The 15,099-nt window shown below is 41.9% G+C and overlaps 1 long non-coding RNA gene across 2 annotated transcripts in view; it reads right to left on the minus strand.

Moving 5' to 3' along the window:
* LOC100980851 (uncharacterized) overlaps positions 1-5,009 on the minus strand; it is a 30,909-nt gene extending 25,900 nt beyond the window's left edge. Inside the window, exons 1-2 of one of the 2 annotated variants that reach the window (XR_158383.5) lie at positions 4,880-5,009; positions 3,751-3,894 (exon numbers count right to left, since the gene is read on the minus strand). This is a non-coding gene — a long non-coding RNA (uncharacterized LOC100980851). Of the gene's footprint in view, positions 1-3,750; positions 3,895-4,102; positions 4,833-4,879 lie in introns of those variants that run through there. The other variant, XR_004669852.3, reaches the window with a different exon arrangement.
* Positions 5,010-15,099: the final 10,090 nt, after the last annotated feature.

Genomic DNA, 15,099 nt, shown 5'->3' on the forward strand with positions numbered 1-15,099 from the left:
AGTTACTTAATGCTACATCCAGTGGCATCATTTGCAACAGAGCTGGCTACCAAAAATGCATTTGGGGATTCTCACTTTCCAACTAAAAACTACATTAAACCAGCACAGTGCATTGGAATTTTATATGAGACTGTAATAGTTGACAACATCCGTATCTCCATATCAAAGAGAAACCATCCCTTTTTCACAAGGAACTTATTTCAAAGGAGTTATACTTCTGAATGAGAGACAGTCCAACGATCTGGACCTAGAATCCCTGAGACTGTAGATGTTGAATAATATTAGTGTTATAAGAACCTCAGTTATTGTTATTGTTATTATTATTATTATTGAGATGGAGTCTCAATCTGTCGCCCAGGCTGGAGTGCAGTGGTACAATCTCAGCTCACTTCCACCTCCACTTCCCAGGTTCAAGCGATTCTCTTGCCTCAGCCTCCCAAGAAGCTGAGATTACAGGCGCACACCAAGAAGTCCAGCTAATTTTTGTCACGCCAAGACGTCCAGCTAATTTTTGTATGCTTTTGTAGAGATGGGGTTTTGCCATGTTGGCCAGGCTGGTCTTGAACTCCTGGCCTCAAGCACTCTGCCCACCTTGGCCTCCCAAAGGGCTGGGATTCCAGGTGTGAGCCACCTTGCCCGGCTTGACCTACACTTTTCTAAGTCCATTTCTCAGTTCTCAGGTCACATCTGAGGTGTGTGTCAGTAGCATCCGACACAGTGATGACTCCCTTTCCTCTGAATTTGTTTCTTTACTTGGCTTCCAGCACAAACCCTTTCTTCATTTTCCTCCTACTCACTAGGCATTCCTTCTTAGACTGCTTCCCTGGTCCAGCCTTTTCTCTCTGACCTCATAATCTTGGAGGGCCCCAGGGCTCAGCCCTCGGGCACCTTTTCTTCCTTATTCACCCTCTTGGTGATCTCACCTGGTTTCATAGCATTAAATATCACCAGATGCTGCCAAATGTGCACCTCCAGCTCAGACTTCTCTCCTGAACTCCAGACTTCTTTTTTTTTTTTTTTTTTTTTTTTTTTTGAGATGGAGTCCCACACTGTCACCCAGGCTGGAGTGCAGTGGCACGATCTCGGCTCACTGCAACCTCTGCCTCCAATGTTCAAGTGATTCTCCTGCCTCAGCCTCCCAAGTAGCTGGAATTACAGGCACCTGCCACCACGCCCAGCTAATTTTTGTATTTTTAGTAGAGACGGGGTTTCGCCATGTTAGCCAGCTGGTCTCGAACTCCTGGCCTCAAGTGATCTGCCTGCCTCGGCCTCCCAAAGTGCTAGGATTACAAGCGTGAGCCACCACGCCCGTTTGAACTCCAGACCTTTATCCAGCTGCCTGCTTCATGTATCAAACTTAACAAGTCCAAACTTGGACTTCTGTTCTTCCCTTTGAAGCCAGCTCCACTCCCAGTCTGCACTCTCTCAGTCGATGGTGACTCTATTCAAAACCTTTAGAGTCCTTCTGGACTCCTCTTACTTTTTTTTCTTTTCTCACATCCGAATCTTGTTGGCTTTCTCTTCAAAATATATCCTGCATCCAACCACTTCTCACTACCTCCACTGCTGCCACTGTGTTCCAATCCATTGTCATCTCTCTCTTGGATTATCACATTCCCTTCCTCACAACAGTCTCACTGTCGCCCAGGCTGGAGTGCAGTGGAGCGATATCGGCTCACTACAACCTCAGTGATCTTCTGATAGCCTTGTAGTATAAAGCAATTCTCTCTCTTGACCCATCATAGCTGTCCAGGTACCATTTAAAGAATAACAACAACAAAAGGTGACCATTTAGACAATTTAAGAATTACATCCAAAAAGCAAACACATGGAGAAAAAAGCAAAACAAAATATAGGCTAGTGAGCACAATTAATTCCAATAGCCAGTTACAAATCCTTGCAACTTTCTCATTCCTTTAGGTTCAGAGAAGTCAGAAGACTTCAGGTTGAGGAAAGCCAGGAATATAAAAGCCAAGGTCAGCTTTTAATTTACCTTTAACATGATCAAAACTAAACTTTTGCCCAGGAGTTTTCTCAGTAACAAAGGTGAGCAATTCCACCTTCAAAGGCATTTTTGGGTCTACTCAACAGCTTCAATTGCAGTATACCCTGTTTTCCTCAAAATTAAGTTTCACATTTGTAAATGTTGATCAATAAACTAGTTCTGCTTTCCCAGGTTTCACGCTCAATTCTGAATGTCCTTAGGGGGACACTGTGAAATTTATAAGGGCTCTGCTTCTTCTGCCTTCCTTTAAAGGATGGTGTTCCACTAAGATTCACCTTTCCATCTTCCACTCTCTTATCTTAATTTACATACTTTCACTGGGTAATCTTGCCCACTTCTTCCCCTATGCTCATGACTCTCAACCCTCTACCTATCTCTAGCTCAGACCTCTCTCTTGAGCTTCAGATCCACATATCCCTGGATGTCCCATTCTCAAACACATAGTGCACACACAGAGTTCTTTCTCTCTGCCAAATGTACACCTCTTCCTCCCTTTCATTTTCCTTACTGGTGCCAAGATTCATCTAATCACTCAGGCCAGAAACCTGAGCGTGGTGCTATAAGATCACAGAGGAGAATCCAAGGATAGTAGCAATTTGCTGCAGGGTAGGAATGCAGGGAGGCATTCCAAGTGACATAATGTAACTATAGAGATGCCAAAATAAGAAAAAGCATGGTATGTGTGCTGTTAGGATAGAATAGGACAGGCTGAGGTAACAAATAAAACCTCATAATCTCAGTGGCTTTTTCTCATTTAAAAAAATATATATATATGTCTTATGCCAATTGGTCAGCTTTCCTGCAACAGAAATTCAGGACCCAGCCTGCTTCCATTTTACAACCCACTGAGTTAGAGTTTCGCACATCCTAGCATATGGACAAAAGAGAATAAGCATGAAGAACTCAGACCCCCTCTTAGTCTTCCTGAACCAGAATGCCATATCCCTCCACTCACTTTTTTGTTGTCAAAAATTTGGTCAGTGTCCCAACCTAGCTGCAAAAAAAAACTGGGAGATGTCTTCTCATCTGCCTAGGAAGGTGAAATGAGGTAGTGAACATGTAGCATTTTCCCTACTATGACATGTTTAGGAAACCGTTAAGAAGACTGGCATACCTGGAAACCAATGGGAATTATGGGTTGGGTTGGGGGTGTAATATGTGTTGTGGAGAGAGGGTAGGTAGACAGTGCTAGGAGACACAAGAACGTAGGTACCATGGCCAATATAACTAGAAGGACTGGGTGGAGTCAAGAGCCTGAGTGCCATGCTAAGAATAGCATGCCAGTTCAATGGGAGTTTAAAGATGGGAAGTGAGAAAAGACAGGGAGAGGTGGTCAGTGGAGAATCCTAGAGCTCAAACTTCTCAACCTGAGAGCCCCAAGTAAAGGACCAGCTCTTGCTCCAGGACCAGCCTGAGGTTCCAATTGCTTTAAGAATCCATCGAGTGCAGACCAGGATATGAGACTCTGACCTAAAAACAAACTAAAAAGTTCTGTGTTCATTACCTCTGGACATTGTGTGATCCTTCCTCTAATGGCTTGGCTCCCAAAACCTCCCCACTGGCACTCCCCTCTCAGCTGCATCCCAATTCCCTCCGCTGCATCCCAATTCCCTCCGCTGCATCCCAATTCCCTCCGCTGCATCCCAATTCCCTCCGCTGCATCCCAATTCCCTCCGCTGCAACCTAATTCCCTCCGCTGCATCCCAATTCCCTCCGCTGCATCCCTTCTCCCTCCGCAGGCTCACCTCCCTTTTCTCTCCGGGTTCAGCCTTTCTTCTTGATTTTGGTGGGTGCGGGTTCTTGGCCCCTTCTTATGGGGCTCTGCCTCCAGTAGTACGTGCTCCAGCTGACTTGCATTCTGTTTTACGCTCAGCCATCTTCAACCAGGCCTATCCAATCAAAATAATAACATTAATAACTAGTATGTACTAAATGGTTACTATATGCCAGGCGCTATTCAAACATGTTTTATAAGGTCATGTGCTGTATAACAATATTTCAGTCAATATACTATTGTGGTCCCATAAGAGTATAATACTGTATTTTTACTGTGTACTTTTTCTATGTTTAGATGTGTTTAGATACATAAATACTTACCAGTGTGCTACAATTGCCTGCAGTATTCAGTACCATAACATGCTGCACGAGTTTGTAGCCTAGCAGGAATAGGCTATACCATATATCCTAGGTGTGTAGAAGGCTACACCATCTGAGTCTGTGTAAGTACACACTATGATGTTCACACAAACTCATGATCGCCCAGTGACACATTTCTCTGATCTTAAGCAATGCATGACTGTCACATGACTGTATATAATTATTTATTCTCAGGAAAAAAACCATGAGGTAGGTGGTATTGTTATTGCTTTATGCAGATAAAGAAACAGATGCAAAAAAGGCTAACTTGCCACATTCATGGCGCTTATAAGTGGTCAAGCTAGAATCTGAATCCAGGATGTCTGGCTTTTAACTAGACATAAGTTAAAAGTGCTATCGGCACTACTAAGTAAAGGATGAAGGAGAGGAAAGATAGAGACAACATGCCTTCATGATCTTGAAAGTAAAAAAAGAATGCAAGTAGCAGTTGTAATCACTAAGAAGGGAGAAGAAACAGTCTCCATTGTAGATAATTGCAAAGAAGGAGGCGCCACCAGAGGATAAAAAGCCTCCAATCATTCACACAAGGGACATTTGTTTCTTAAAAGGGAGACAAACTCCTGGAAGAGAATAGATACGCCTGATTTTTTCTCAGTGGAATTTCACTTGCCCTGGCAGGTGGGTGGCAGGGAGATCTGAGGCCCCTCGAATTACAGCTCCTGGGCCCTGCCTCAGAAAAGTCCATTCGTCTCGGTAGAGCCCCTCCCACAGACTCACAATGTGGCCGTCTCGAGCTGGCCCGAGGCTGGACGTGCAGTCAGCCGAGCACACAAAATGAGAACTGTTTTCCTGCGTGCAGCTGGCGCGCGCTTTCCGCTAGTCGCAGCTGCTTGGAGCCCTGCGCGGCTGGCGGGGCCACGCCCCCGATGAATATTCATGCCCAGCTTGGGCTCGGGAGCCCAGGATTTCAAAGCCCCTGAAGGGATTTGAGGGGCGAGGGAGCTTCCTGATAGGGAGTTAGAAGGAAGGAAGGAGCCGGGCTTTGTACGGGCTTGCTTTTGAAGACTACAATGAGGAAGGGTCACATGGAAAGTCAAATCCCGAGTTGCTAATCTAGGCTAGGTCAAGTTTGCAATGAGAGCTAGCTCCCTCCCTCCTTGTAATTTATCGAGTCTTTCAATGTCCTTTCACACAGACAACGTGCAATTACTGGTGTTTCGCAGCCAGGCTCTCTTTCTAGCACTGGGGAGCATGAAAACAACCGAGAGTAGGCTTTTAGCTGGGTTTTAAGTGCTTACTTCATAACTCTTACCCGGTTAAACGTCTGCGATGACAACGCTCCTTCTTCTCACGTAGGTTTCTGTGCATGGATTTTAATTTGCACACATTCTTTACCTAATCTATGATTTTTAGATACGTCAGTCTGTCATGGGCTAGAAACTTAAAAAAAAAAAACTTTTAAAATGGATATACTCTTAGGTCTAGTTGAGACACTAAGTATTAACCCTATTTATTAGCACTCAAGTTTGGCTATTATTTTTATTAATGGAGAGATTTCCCAGCACAGATCATCTGAAAGAGTAGATAGTTCCCAAATGCATTTCACTGACTTATATATAATACTAGGTGGGCTTTTGAGTAAGTGGATTCACTGTCTTTTGTTGTTGTTGGGGCCATAAAAGTGTTTACTTTAGAATCCACTTAACAGAAATTACTGGAGCTTTATTGAGTGCCTCTATTCCATTAATCCCTCCATTAAGAGAGAGGCTTAATGCTTTTTACCTACAAATTGGAAATGGAAGAAATAACATTGGGAGGAAACCAAAGAATAAACAGGAATATATTGTGAAAGCATTTAGCTACCTTAAATGAAGGCAAACCCCTCCCCCACCCCACTTCCATAATGGAGAACTGAACAAACATGCAGATATGAGGGTAGAACCACTGCGAACAGCCCACGGGATCTTATGGGAAATAGGACGAGGATCAGACAAAGGACATAAACAAGTGTCCCCATAAACTTGGATTCTAGCAATTATAGACAGACACATTTGCCATCAATCCCCAGCAAAGTTCTAGATTGAATAGTTAAGCAAGCAGCTAGTGAGCACTTTAGAAAGGTGACTCCTAAGAACCAGTAAGAGTTCACCAGAACTAGTCAAGCCAAACTGTATTTCCTTTTTATTTATTTTTAAAAAACAAAATGCTTGACTTCATCACAATCCCAAAAACAACGAACATATTGACAAAAGGATGACCTATGTCCCCCAACCTTTTCTTTTTTTCTATAATGGACTCAGTATTCAGAATTGCTAAATTGAGTATCTGGTTGCTATATTAGTCCATTCTTGCATTGCTGTAAAGAAATACCTGAGACTGGGTAATTTATAAGAAAAGAGGTTTAATTGGCTCATGGTTCCGCAAGCTGTCCATAGTGGCATCTGCTCCTGAGGAGGCCTTGGAAAGTTTACAATCATAGTGGAAGGCAAAGGGGGAGCCAACATCTTACATAACCAGAGCAAGAGGAAGGCGAGAGGGAGGTGCTACACACTTTTAAACACCCAGACCTCATGAGAACTCTATCAGGAGAATAGCACGAAGGGGATGGTGCTAAATCATTCATGAGAAATCCACCTCCATGATCCAACCACCTCCCATGAGGCTCCACGTCCAACATTAGGGATTACAATTCAACATGAGATTTGGGTGGAGACACAGATCCTAAACCATATCAGTAGCCAAAAGAGAATAGACTTTAGAGCCAGAAGGAACTGGGTTTGATTCCAGGCTCTGCAACTTACTATTTATGTGAGTAGATTGGACATCTCTGAATCTCAGTTGTCACAACTGCAAAATGAGAATAGAATATTTACTTCATAGATATTAAAGAAAATACATAGGTACTCATAGGTACTCAAGAAAGGGCAATCATTATTAAGATACAGTTCAAAAGGTACAAATACAAACATAAACTCAGGAAAGAGAAGAGCTGAATCAAATAGTTCATATAGAAAGAATTTTTTAATTTATGAAAAGCTCAATATGAAATAACAAAGTAACATGTGTCAGGTGCAGACTGAAGCTTATTAATATTAGTACATGGAAGCCAATAGTAAAGAGTCCCAATTAATTTTACTTGGTCAGATCCTATCTGAAATTCTCTGCCCCCTTTTGGGTAGCACACCTGAAAGGGAGCAAGGAAAAATTAAATAACATCCAGGATGATGTAAGACCCAGGAACCACAATATCTGAGAAATAATTGAAAGAAATGGTGGTTTTTATCTAGAAGAGGTTACAAAATGGCTGTCTTCTGATATTTGAAGAGCTATGATGTAGAATAGGTATAAAATGGGTTTGTATGGCTCTAAATGGTAGAATTAGGAGACATGATCAGACGTTGCTGTGAGATAGATTTTAGACTCGAACATGTAGAAGAGCTGTTCAACGTAGCAATGAGCATTCCTGAAAAATAGTAAGCTCACAATTACTGAAAGAATTCCTACAATGAGTAGAATTCAGCTGTCAAGAAAAGTGTAGAAGAGATTATGGCATTGGAAAAGAGTGGCCTAGTCTTAGAGTTAGTCATACACCATATACATGCCACCACCCCCAGCAATGGGAGTCTATGACTAATCAATGACAGCTGTCTTCCCTGCTGAGCTAAACTCAGCCTAGCAATCCTTTTCAATACAATGCTCCAAGCCATCCCCACCAATTTATCAGAGTTGACAACCTATCCAACCCAGATGATCCCTTAGTGTCTCTAAGATCCTATAACTTAAAATTTTGCCCCCTATAGCAGGTCTACAAAATACATCTGTAAATTAACTAGAAGGAAAGTCATCGTTAAGCACAAAATATTTCCAGGTATCTGTGTATGTTTGTGTGTTTATGTCTGTATATGTACATATATGTGTGACAGTATATACATGGCTACTCCAAAACAGGAATCTTATGGCGGAAATAACATATTGGCCACAGGAGCCCTTAAATAGTGAATCTCATTTGTGACATGCCAATAATTAATGACGTTGCTTTCTCCTCCACAAAAATTCAAACCTTTTGCTACCCTATTCCACCCCTTATAAAATTTCAAACTTATTTTGTAAGTTTTAACTTTTGGGGCATCACAGGCAGGTTGGTAGAAAAGGAGAGAATGTGAGGAATTGGCAGAGATAGTGCCAGAGTACTTATAAACTCTCAAGAAAAGGGAGGATTTTCATTAGTAAGCAGAGTGGCCAAAGAGAAGCCAATAAGAGACTAAATTACAATGTTCAAAGGTATTAGCAAACTTAGATTTCGAACTAATGGGTGGGCAGCAGGAGGTACTCCTGGAAGGAGTCCTGGTTGAAGACAGGTGGATGGCAGCTCATATTTTGGCTCCCTAGCTAACAATTAAGAAGAACAAAAATTCCAATTTAACTCCCAAAGAGAGGGAAGAAGGTGCAAAGACAATTCAGTGAAGAAAAGATAGTCTTTTCGATAAATAGTGTAGGAATAATTGGATATCAGTATGCAAAAACAAAATTGAATCCTTCTCACCATTTAGAAAATTAACATGAATCACAGACCTAGATACAAAACTTACTAACTATAAAACTTGACATTTTCTTTAAAAAATTAAGGTATTTAATTTCAAAAGTGAGTCCGTTTAAAGACAAATATAAGTAAATAACAGTATATACAAGTGGTATACAGATATGCAAAAATGATGAAGTTGGCGCTCCCCAACTGCCCTTTAACACACTGCCTCCGAGGGCTGAGAGGTATCATAGCCCCAGCCAGGCAGGATGGTGTTTAATAAAGAATTCAGTTTCAGGAGGAATGTCTGTCAAACCAGGAAACTCTGCCAGAACCTCATCATATGGGCATGGGAGACTGTTGGATGAGGATGTGGAGAAGCTGCCATTTGCAGCCCAGTGTTTCCCTAGACTCCAGGGATCTCAAGTTTAGGAGACAGGAACATGAATTCTAGTTGTCACTAGCCATCACTTGTGCAGCTACTTTTCGGCAGCCCGGCCTGAACATAGTGGGCTCAACTGGCCAGACAAAAACCTGAAAAGTAAATGTATCAGCACCTGCAACTAATTGAGCTGAGTAAGGCAGGAGAAAAGTATGTGCTTCTCATCTCATGTCTTAAATTCTTGGACCTTAAATTATGATGTCAGTTACAACATCTTTCTTTATTCAAATCAAACTCCACTCTCCAATATGTCAAGAATTCTTTTTTTTTTTTTTTTTTTTGAGACCGAGTCTCACTCTGTCACCCAGGCTGGGAGTGCAGTGGTGTGATCTGAACTCACTACTACCTCTGCCTCCTTGGTTCAAGCAGTTCTCCTGCCTCAGCCTCCCGAGTAGCTGGGATTGCAGGTGCTCGCCACCACGCCCAACTAATTTTTGTATTTTTTGTAGAGACAGGGTTTCACCATGTTGGCCAGGCTGGTCTCGGACTCCCAACCTCAAGTGATCCACCTGCCTTGGCCTCCAAAGTGCTAGGATTACAGGTGTGAGCCACCGCACCCGGCCCAATGTCAAGAATTCTAAAAGAAGGTATGTAACAAATTTTTTAAGAGATCCCCTGACAATTGATTTTCTAAGAAAGTTACAAAATATTCCTTCCTTCTTTACCCATAAAAGTCTTAGACATATAAAGGCAACATAAAGCTTAAAAGCATTATCTATGGTGTCAGGTTGTCTGGGCTCAAGTTCTAGCTCTGCCTCCTAATAGCTGTGTAAGCTTGGCCTGGGTTCCTAAGCCCTCTGAACCTTAGTTTCCTCTTCTGTAAAATGAGGATTCCACCGCCCAACACACACACACAAAGGAAGTGTTTATTTCAAGGTGCATTTAGCACATAGCGAACCAGAGTTACAGAGCAGGAGGGGAGTTGAAAATCATCTAGAATTTCTCTCTCCTCTGTTGTACTAGTAGAGCAAGGCCCAGAGACATTGGTAACTTACCCAACATCTCATAGCTAAATTAGGGGCAGGCCTGTTTTTCAGAAATTGAAGTACTATCATTTTTCATTTCAGTTTCCTTTCCTCTCTTGGTGTTTGGTACAATTTTCTCGGTACCTCCTCTTCTTGTGCCAGACTGACAACAACTTGCACCATATTTTACTCTAGGATTTTCCACGGCTTTTCTGTGACCCCACATCCTTTAGCACTCCTACATTGTGAAAGCTGAACACCATCTGTCATTGATCAGCACACAATAGTCCCTCAAGAGCTTGGTAAATGTCTTTTCTGTAAAGCATCCTTCTCCTTTATGCATAATGCAATGTTATAATTTAACTTTCAAGATCCACTCAGGGTAGAAGGGATGATAAGACAGGTCCATACATAAACATTCTCCCCACTGGACAGTATGACTATAAGTATACCACAATGTGCTCTTCTTGAGCTAACAACACATTACCTAATGATCTTCCACTTCCAGGCTTTTAAGAGCCCTTCTCCCAGAAAGAAAAGATAATGCATTGGTTTCTACATCGTTTCTTTAAATTATGGGCAGAAGCTACTATTCTAAAAAGATTATCTAGTTAACACAAGCTAATTCAGGTGGGAAATCTCCATTGCCTTCCTGATGATTTTCCCGAAGTCTATAAGGTAGAGTCATAAACTACAGCAGGTTTTACTAATAACAGCTAACCAGAAGGACAAGCTATTTGGAAATTAGGTCACATCTTAGGGCTTTCTGCCAAACTCACACACAGGAATAGTAACATCTTTGCCAGAATATCTCTGAACACAAAGAACAATGATAGATAATGTTGTTCTGCTGGGAATGCTGAACGGCTGGATTCCTTGTGTGTAGGGTGTCTTGGAGTAAGTTTCCTGACCAAAAGAGAAAGGTTAAGGGGAATGCTTCCAGTATCTGCATTTCCAAAATAGACTTTTCTATACCAGTTTTACTATATTTTACATTTCCTGCACCTAAAATGCCTGGTATGGAGTAGGGGATTCAAATGTACAGAACAGAGGAATGAATGATTGATTTTCTTTCCCTTCTTCTATTATCCCATTCACGTACTGCCTCAGAGATACACATAAAAATGAACAAGCTTTATCAGTGAAGAGCTCAGACTCTCCTTTTTGGTTCTATTGCTGGTGTTTGTGGGACATTTGTTCAGGGCTCTGTGTCATCAAGTGGCCTTTGAGTGCCTAGCACTCTGCCCTTGTCTCACACCTGTCCTTTCTACCTTGAAGAGGAATTCTGTCAGGGAAAAGAGTTTAAAGTCCTGCCACAGGTAGCACCTGGGAGCCTGTTGAAAATGTAAAATCTGAGACCCCACCCCAGAATCAGAATCCACATTTTAAGGGGCTCCCCAGGAGAGTTTGAAAAGCACTAGTTTAAGCCTGCTTAAAAGTGGATCCTCCAAACACTACTGCCTGCTGGTCTCTGAAGATGTACAGCCTAAGATTGTATCCCAGGTTGACAATGGTTTTTAGAAAGGGAAGAAAGACAAGAAGCCCACCAGACTTTGGAAGTTTGCAAATTAACAGTAGTCCTTAGATTCATGGCAAAGGACAGAGCATCTGCTTCAGGGGACAGAGGTACACTGTTGGCACAGGCAGGCAATCGAAATTCGCTTCTGTACATCTTCGCAAGACTTTGAAACTATCCAGGGCCCCTTCTTGTTTTTCTTCTGTGTGTTTCATAAAAACTGTTGCCAAAGCATTTCAAAACCTGAAATTACAACTGATTGCCTAGTTGCTTATTAAAAGAATAAAGCTCCGTGGAGGGTGCAAATTCCCATTTCAGAAGAAATCAATAGAAATTGCTAATCTGTCAGTGATAAATGATTGTATGTATTGATTTTGGGGCTCTTAGCATCAGCGAGGAAAAGGCTAATCATTCCGGAATGTGTGTGCACTTACAGCATAGCCCCAGGGAGCAGAGAGCTTGCCTGTTAGCCCAGAATATGTTATAAACAAATTATAGGCAAAAAAATTCCTTTACTGTGGTAGAATTCTCGATTTCAGCTCTCTTTAGCATTTACAAGGCAAACAATACCAGGGATGGAACAAACATTTAACAGCCATCTGCTTTGTATGCAGAATTAGACAGACAGAGTCACATGCAGTGTGACACTTTAATCTTTCTTTTAAAATACTGCCAGCAGCATTGTTCAATGAAACCCTGTCCTTCAATGCAAACTCTAAAAAACATGCCATAACTATTCTACTGGTTATGTCATAAGAGACTGCCACATAACTGATAAAGGATGAGAGAAACCACTGGAAGCATCTATATGTCCCTTTGTAGATGGAATTTGTTCATGGGGCTTCCACTGTCTGCATGCTTCCCTCACACATCTCCACTGGTTAAAATCTTGTTTATTCTTCCTAGCTGTCTATGGAACCTTCCCAGAGCCTACAAACTAGACTTCTCTTTGCTTCCTCTGTGTTCTCTGTGTTCTTATAGCAAGTTATGTGATCTTCTAGTACACCACAGGACTCTTTCTACCTTACAGTCTAGCTGCTTGGCATGCTTCATCACTTTTGCTACACTGTTTGCTTCTTTAGAGCTGCACCCTTATTAATCTGTGTGACTTTCCATCTAGCACAATGCTTGGGATATTGTGTGCCGTCCATTAGTAGTGATTGATTTGAACAACTGAGGATTTATTGTGTTCTCATTATCCAGTATTTCATATCCCAGTTCAACCAAAGAGCAATCAATATGGAAAAGCAAATATTAGGGGAAAGGCAATGGGACTCCACTAAGGTCTTAATTCTCTTTGTTAGCCAGTCAACAAACAAAATTAGCACCTATCATGTACTTGGAAAGAGGAAATTATAAAATGAGGAAGAGGAAGTTCCAATCAGATTATGAAGTAAAAATTGGGGGGTGGGAGCAAGTACAAAGCAAAAACACGAAGCAGGCAGAGTTTCATCCATCATCTTTCTACACCATCTGTCCTCCTCCCTCTGATTTCCTGCTGTCTGCAGTTTCTTTATTCCTTTCCCATGTCCCTGTATGTGCATCTAGTATAGCTCTTATCATGCTAACTGGTAATTAAGTCAGGAGATTAAGTTTGAGCCTAGGCCATACTTGGGGTTCAAGTATGTCTGTTTCCCAGCAGTTACTCAAAGACCAAAACTGTTCTTACAAAAAGGAGTTGAGGCAGAATTTGAAAAGGGCTATGATCATCAAGGATTTTGGAAGAAGAGGGGCCCAGATACTTTGCATTGGGACGCAGAAAACAAAATGTTGCAATGAGCAAGGGGAGAGTCATTCTCCCCATTTCTGCGTAGAAGATAACTGGGTCACAGTGAAATGTGGATTGAAGGACTAACCCTATTTTGACATTTGTTCATTCAACGTTCACATATGTATTGAGCAGCTAGTAAGTGTCGGGCACTCTTCTAGGTGTGATGAAGACATGAAGAAAATGGACAAAACTTCTGCCCTCATGGGGTGTGTTGCTGCTGTGTGATGACCAGGGGCCACCATCTGTAGCAGAGTATTTATGTTCTTTTAACCCCTCACTCCAAAAGAGGGGGCAGCTGGCTGAGCTTCAGAAGAAAATGTCTCAGTTACTCTGCTGTGCCTATTTTCTTCCTGTCTTTTGGCTCCACATTTGCTCACTGGGTTAAACTAGCCTCTTCCTTTTTACAGCAGATCAGTTTAGAAAACAGTAAGCATTCTCTACGATAAGCTATTCGAGAGACACTGGCTGCCGGTCAGGCTGCCTACTGCAGAGATTTCTCCCCTGTAAAATGTTTTCTAGAATTTTTTGAAAAGCTTTAAACTAGTATAATAAGTAGTAGTTTTTCTTCCATCGTTTAATAAAAGTTTTAAAAGTAAAAAAAAAAAAAGATGAGGAAGAAGTACCAGATACCTGGAATCCTTGAGGCTTGAAAGCAGCAGCTATGAACATGGGAGAGCTGAACCGGAGAAGGCTCAGGGGTCAGTGTGGGAGTCTCTGTGAAAAGGCTGGCAGGAAGCTAAGTTCCTATATACGTAAGTGGGCCAAAGCCTGTGAAATCTGGGTTATTTTTCTTATGAGGACCATATTTGCACTCATAGACTGGTGAAGCCTGGACAAATTTAGGTTATATTATAACTTATTTTGTTATTTTCTCCCGTATTAAAATATGAACACATTGATGATAAGGACTTTATCTTGCCAGCATCTTGAAGGGTGACTGGCATAGCTAGGTGCCTAGGAATTATGTGAGAAAGGAAGGAAGGGAAAATATTCAATGATTTATAAATATTAAGATAGATCTATTTTTTAGGCTGGGTGCGGTGGCTCACGCCTATAATTCCAGCACTTTGGGAGGCCGAGGTGGGTGGATCACCTGAGGTAGGGAGTTCGAGACCAGCCTGACAAACATGGAGAAACCCATCTCTACTAAAAATACAAAATTAGCTGGGTGTGGTGGCACATGCCTGTAATCCCAGCTACTCAGGAGGCTGAGGCAGGAGACTCGCTTGAACTCAGGAGGCGAAGGTTGCAGTGAGCCGAGATCGCACCATTGCACTGCAGCCTGGGCAACAAGAATGAAACTCCGTCGCAAAAAAAAAAAAAAGAGAGAGATTTTTTTTTTTTTTTTTGAAATGGTAGGACTCTATCCAGAGCCAAGCCTGATGACGATGTGATATATCTTTATCAATATCAGATGTTAAAATAAAGTGAGGAGATTGGAGGAATTCTAAAGATATTTTGAGAAATGGCAGCATTACTGGGATATGAGTCCCAGTTGTGACTTCATTTCACAAAACACATTGGATGTCTGAACTGTGGCATGTGTGCTAAAATCTTTCTGGTATGTTATGGTCACACCTCATCCTGTCAAGTGGTAGCTTGTGTTTTTGATCATAAGGTCTGCAGAGATTCATTATCAGGAAAAGTTTTCACATACCCATTTTGTTATTGTTGTTGTTGAGACAGGGTCTCACTCTGTTGCCCAGGCTGGAGTGCAGTGACACAATCATGGCTCACTGTAGCCTCCAACTCCTGTGCTCAAGTGATCCTCCTGTGTCAGC

Source organism: Pan paniscus, chromosome 12, assembly GCF_029289425.2.
Source record: "Pan paniscus chromosome 12, NHGRI_mPanPan1-v2.0_pri, whole genome shotgun sequence".
Taxonomy (NCBI): Eukaryota; Metazoa; Chordata; class Mammalia; order Primates; family Hominidae; genus Pan; species Pan paniscus.